Raw genomic sequence first — 6,775 nt, 5'->3', positions numbered from 1 at the left:
TAGAGTAGTGTCCAGAACATAGTAAGTAGCAAGTCCTTCACACAGTAGGTGGCACATAAAATCACCAGAAGTGTGATTTCACCTTCTGAGAAACTTTGAAATGCAAAGTTTATTTCCAAGGTAAAAAGTTATCTCTGTGGTATTTTATTTTTTGGTTGAAGTGAATTTGAAACTCTTGGATTATAACAGTTAACCACAAAGGAAATGGAAGAAGGGCCATCATATAGATCAGAGAAAAATGACAAAGCAAAAAACAGTCAAATATTAAAAGAAAACCTGGAAGACCTTTCACCTTAGTATTAGAGGCTCTCACTATTACCAATTTGATGACTGATGGCTGGTTCATGCTTATAATCATAACTACTCAGGACGCTGAGATCTGAAGACAGAGGTTCAAAGCCAGCCAGGGCACTATAGTCTATGAGACTCTTAGCTCCAATTAATCACTAGAAAACAGGAAGTGGGTTCATGGATCCATGCATAGGTGGTAGCCTTGAGCTGAAGACCTCAGGGACAGCGCCCAGGCAGAGTTCAAGTCCCATGACTGACAAAAAGAAAAAAAAAAAAAAAAAAAGAAACTGACACAATTGGCTTGCATCAGTTTGGTCTCCTGTGCTGTAAGATACCACATTGATGAGTCCACCACTGAGCTGCCTTCAAAATCTACATCATATTAAAAAATAACCATTCTCTAAGCTGTCAAAACTTCATTCTGGGGCCTTAAACAGGGATGGAAATACCCAAAAGGTTTTCAGTGCCAAACCATGTGTCAGTGACAGTGAACAAACGGAGTAGGCAATAATAGCACCATTTTTTTCTTTTTTTAGATGAGGTGTGGCACCGCATTGTGAGATTGATTTCCTTGTTCAGTGTACAGTGAAATCTGAGGTCAAGTCAGAGAAAGAAGGAAAGTTCACAAATGTTTTTGGCTACCTTGGTTGCCTGGGCTTAGGTGTGGAGGGCCCGCTATGTGGGTGTGGAGCCTGCCTGCGATTGGGAGCTGAACACCTGGTGGGGGATGGGCCACAGAGACGCTGAAAAGGGAATGGCTTTGGCTGTCTTTTCAGCCTTGGGCTTTGAGAATTCCAAGCCTCCAGCGAAGCCAGGTGTGACCAGAAGGGCAGAAGGGGACAGAAGGCTAATTGTCAGAGACCGGTGTCCCAGGAGATAAGGATGTGGAGACAAGCTACTTCCTGCAAGCAGAGGGGCTCAGTGATTCTCTGCTAAGTGGTCAGTAGTAGCTTCTCATCACATGACTTCTTCTTTTCTTTTTGGTCAGACGTGGGGCTTGAACTCTGAGCCTGGGTGTCGTCTCTGAGCTCTTCAGCTCAAGGCTACCACTGTGCTCCTCGGCTGGGCACGGTGGCTCACACCTGTAATCCTAGCTACATAGGAGGCTGAAATCTGAGGATCTCAGTTCAAAGCCAGCCCAGGCACTAAAGTCTGTGGGATTCTTATGTCCAATTAACCACCAGAAAACTGGAAGTGGCACCGTGGCTCAAGTGGTAGAGTGCTAACCTTGAGCTGAAGAGCTCAGGGATAATGCCCAGGCCCAGAGTTCAAGCCACAATGACAGGCTAACAACAAAACAACAACAACAACAAAACAACAACAAAAAAACATGATCCTCAGATCTCAGCCTTCTGAGTAGCTAGGATTACAGGTGTGAACCACCATGCCCGGCTCATCACATAACTTCTATTACAATGTGTTGTTATAATTCTTCTATTTTCTTGTTAGTTATTATTAATTTCCTGCTCTTCATAATTTATACATCTTATTATAGGGATATATAGAACAGGAAGGAAGCACGCACACACACATATGTACACACAAAGTAGGATCAACAGGAACATTTAGAATGAATGACCTTTGTCTGGGATGCCTTAGCTCTAGCCTTGCTTTCAACCATGTGTTGGGATTTGAACTCCAAAGGACTTGAAACCTTGAAAACCTTCAACTGAAATTCTGCTAGCTACTTGCTTCATTTTTTATTTCTTCCTCAGAAATTCTTTGAATTTCATTCGGTTTCTTTCAAAGAAACCATTGTTGAGGATTTGTTCTTGTAGCGGTTAAGAGCCAGGTAGGTTTGTCTCTGTTGCTGGTCCATTTTGTGAGCTGGAGTAAGTTACCTTCCTTGCCTAAGGTTTTCAAGTTCAGACTACTCCACAGGCCCTGCAGACTCCTGAGACTGTTGTGTGAGGAGCAGAAGTGAGGTCCAAGGCAGTGGTTGCCGTGATTAACTATTCATGGAGACCCCAGGACTGGGGATGTGGCTCTGTGATACAGTGCTTGCCTTATATAAAAGAGGCCCAAGGTTTAATTCCTAGCAGGACACAAACCCAGAGAACAAAAAAATACTTATACAAGCAGGTGTGAGTAGGGTCTCTAGATATGAGACCATGTCTTAATAACATAGAAAGATATAAGGTGTTAGTGATTCACACCTGTAATCCTAGCTACTCAAGAGGTGGAGATCTGAGGATCATAGTTTGAAGCCAGCTCAGGTAGCGAAGTTCATGAGACACATTTTTTTTTTTGCCAGTCCTGGGGCTTGAACTCAGGGCCTGAGCACTGTCCTTGGACTTTCTCAAGGCTAGAGCTCTACCACTTGAGCCACGGCACCACTTCCAGCTTTTTTTTCTATGTATGTGGTACAGAGGAATTGAACCCCCATCTTCATGCATGCTAGGCAAGCACTCTACCACTAGGCCAAACTCTCAGCCCACTTATTTATTTATCTATTATTATTTATTTATTTATTTATCTTTGCCAGCTCTGGGGCTAGAACTCAGAGCCTGGGCACTGTCCCTGGGCTTCTTTTGTTCAAGGCTAGCACTTGAGCCACAGTACCACTTCTGGTTTGGTTTTATTTATGGGGTACTGCAGAATTGAAACCAGAGCTTTGTGTATGCTCGCAAGCCTTCTACCACATTCCTAGCCCCTGAGACTCTTATCTTCAATGTCTCCACTTACATGCTGGTGTCAGCCCTCAGGCTCTGGGGGTGGGGATACAGTTAAACACGGTCTTTCCAATGGTGTGTCCAACACACACATGCACACGCACACACGCACTCAGAAGGAAACACTGAGCAGCAGGGAGAGGCTGGCACACAAGGCACCAACAGCTCTGGCTGTCGGGGCTCAGGGCTCCTACATGGAAATGGTTCTGGGCTTTGCCTTCCGGTTTTCCAAGCTGCGTCTTCAAGGCTGGTGGTGTGCAGATGAGGTTGAATTTATCTGTCCACGGGCCCTGTTGGGCCACAGCGAGTTGAATTAGAGGAGAGAGAGTGGGGGAAACGTCTATAAGGTCCTCTGGCGCGACAACAACGATGCCATTATCCCCAGTCGTGGGAAAAGCAAGCCCCACATGGTTGGTCCCAACTGAACACAGACTGGATCCTCATGCTACATCCATCTGCATGTGTCCTCCCATTTTACTCTCTCCATGTGTCCTCCCATGTTACTCTCTCCTCACGGGGGCCCAGGTGTTGTCACAGTTTCTCAGGGAAACAGGCTCAGGGAGGTAGAGTAGCCTGTCCCCAAAGGGGCAGACCCACAATTCAAATGCGCAAGCATCCCAATGCAAGCTCCCCCAGACTGGTACATGCAGGGTGGGGTCTGAGGTCCTGTTTCTCTCCCTACCTGTGACTCTCTTCCCTTTAGTGGAGTTAGATGCCAGTGGTTTTTTTTCCTTCTAGAGCGCTCTGCTTTTCTTTTGAAATATTTCTGTCGTGGTGTACTTTTTGTGGTACTTGAGTGTGAACGCTGGACCTTGAGCTTACTCAGGCAGGGTCTCTACCACTTGAGCCACACGGCTCCTAGTTTTGGTTTAGTTTTGACATGGTTCCTTGGCTTTTACCTCAGCTGGTCTGGACTATGACCCTCTGGCTCCCCCCTCACACAGCTGGGAGGACAGGCATGTGCCACCACACCCAGCTTGTTTGTTGAAAGGAGGGAATTGCTGTAATTTTTGTCCCAGCTGGCCTCAAACTTGGCTTGGCCTCCCAATCTCTGCCTCCGGTGTAGCTTGGATTACAAGTGTTCGACACCGTGCCCAGGCTGTAATTGTTCTGATTTATAGGTGCCGCGTGAAGGGTTCGTTCCTGTGTACAAAGCGTAATGATTGGATCTGGGTAACTGGCATATCTCAAACACTGATCATTTCTTTGTGTTGGGAACATTCAAAATCTTCTCTTGTCGACATTTGGAAACATATAATTAAATGTTGTTAATCACTGTTTACCCGCTGTGCCATAGAACATGAGAAGAGGTTCCTGGGACCCAACAGCTCACACTAGTTCTGCCCCAGCATGGACTGGGGGTGTTTTGGAGCTTTGCTGACTGGAATCAGAAGTCTTTTTAATTGCTCCGAGGTCAGGAAGGAATCCCTGGGGCCTAGATCACCCCTGTCTTCTTTATCCCCAAATGAATGGTGGGGGCAGAGAATCACTTTCCTTAGCTCAAATCTACTCTCTTTAGGGTCCTCTGCAGCCCAGGCTGCCTCTTTTGTCCCTTATGCTGAGGAGCTCCCATCCCACCCTCTCCAGCCAGGAGGCTGGCTGGACGGCCTCCAGCAAGGTGCTGCCCCAGGGCAGAGAGGTCCAGCGCTGCTCTCCTGCGCCCTCTGGAGGCCCGGGCCATCGCTAGGTGAGGCACCCAGGAGGGGCCCTGACTGAGGAGGGGGAGCCTCTGCCTTCCAGAGAAATGTCTGGAATGTGTCCAAGGTTAGGTAACAGCTACATCTGAAGGCTGCTGCTGGAGGGCGCCCATCAAAGGTTGTCCTGTTGACTCAGCTCCCCGCCTTTGTCAGAGTGAGGAGGGGCCAGCTCGGCAGGCTAGCTCCTGTCCCTTCTCCCCTTCCCCTGGGGCAGCTTCAAGGAGGTGCTGCTGCTTCTGCCAGCCCCGAGGGAGCAAGGAGGGCAGCAGCTCGGTCCTAGCAGCTAGGGGTAGCCCAAGAGCCCAGGGCAGGAGCGAAGGCATGACCATTCTGTTCCCCCCACACAGGGTGCACTTGGGGGTTGGGTGAAGAGGCAGAAGTAATTCCTTCCTGATTGGGGACAGACGGAAAAAGGCAGCACAAGGGTGTGGATTGAGCCAGGGCATGGTGGAGAGAGGACTGGGCCCAGAAGATGAGGTCTTGGAGAAGGAAAGGGCAGGCAGATTCCAGCTCCCACACATGCAAAGGCACAAGGGTATTTGCATAGAGCATCTTGGGGGTGGGAGTGGGATTGGGAGTAGGGGAGAGGGGGCTGGAGGTGGCGCCAGAGGTGGCACAGGGTAACCAGCCTCAACTCATCTTGTCCATTATTTAGCGGATGCGTTTGGTCAGTGGCCTTGACCTTATTCTTGTTTTCATCCTTTCATCTCTATTCTTGGTTGTAGAAAAAAAGAAAGATGGGTAGATAGAAAGAAGGACTTCCTTTCCTGGGTGGCTTTTTAGCCTCAGCTTCTTGGATTTTTGATAGAGAAGGAAGAGGGGCTGTGGAATGAGTCACAAAACTGTTAGGAGTCTCCGGAGTGGCCCAGGCAGACTGGCAGTCCTTGGGAGGTCCCCGTGGAGACCACCCAACTTTACCCACTCCGGGCCCAGGCTGGGTATGTCATCTCTCCTCCTCAAGTAGTGTCTCTGCATTTCCTGTCCAGTTCCACATCACAGCCTAGGCCTCAGATTAATTCCCCAAGGAGGTCCTGTGATTACTCCAGTGGGGCTGGGATGCCCGAGATGGGGCCCCCCATGGAAAGGGGTCATAAACACTGTGCTACTTTTAAACATTTAAATTTAGCCAGGTGTGATGGCTCAGGTCTGTAATCCTAGCTACTCAGGAGGCTGAGATCTGAGGATCTTAGTTCAAAGCCAGCCCCGGTACTAAAGACTGTGAGACTCTTATTTCCAATTAACCACTGGAAAACTGGAAGTGGCGCTGTGGCTCAAAGGGTAGAGCGGAAGCCTTGGGCTGAAGAGCTCAGGGAGAGCACCCAGGCCCAAGTCCCACAACTGACAAAAAAAATATTAAATTTAATTTTGTTGTGCCAGACATGGGGCTTGAACTCAGGCTGGGTGCTGTCCTTGAACTTTTTTGGTTCAAGTCTAGTTCTACTACTCGAGCCACAGCTCCACTGCTGGCCTTTTTGGTACTTAATTGGAAGTAAGCGTCTCACAGACTTTCCTGCCCTGGCTAGCTTCAAACTGGATCCTCAGATCTCAGCCGGAGCCACTGTGGTCTGGCTGAATTTTAAATTTTTAAAATTTTTGTTTTTATTTTCCCTGTGCTACTTGACAGCCTTGTCATTCCATTACCTGCAGCCCGTTCTTAGCTACCACACCCCATACATTCCGTCCCCCACTTCAGCTCAGAGACAGGAGTACCTTGCTCACCACCTCTCCCAAAGCAGAAGCTAGCAAGCTGACATCCTATCTGGCCTTCTCTTCCTTTGTCTCCTCTTTCCTTGGCATTCCATCCAGGCTAGGAATGGACCTAGAAGTCACTAGATAAACATCCTGCTGCTATTATCCCACAAATCCCTCAGAGAAAATGAGTTTGATAGGTCTCTTCTTATCTAACTTAAATCCTTCTTGCTGCAATCCCAGCTGTTCTGCTTGGTGACAATAGGCAAACTCAAGCTGTCGGTCAGATAGTAGATAGAAGATTGTTTTTCTCTGCCTCCCTCCCTGCATACCACTACTACTGCAGTAATTGTGGGTGTGCGTGTGTGTGTGTGTGTGGGTGTGTGTGTGTACTGGAGCTTGAACTCAGGGCCTCGGCACTGTCTC

This window comes from Megascapheus bottae, chromosome 22 (assembly GCF_031878675.1).
Source record: "Megascapheus bottae isolate mThoBot1 chromosome 22, mThoBot2.hap1, whole genome shotgun sequence".
Classification (NCBI taxonomy): domain Eukaryota; kingdom Metazoa; phylum Chordata; class Mammalia; order Rodentia; family Geomyidae; genus Megascapheus; species Megascapheus bottae.
This window is presented reverse-complemented; position numbering follows the sequence as displayed.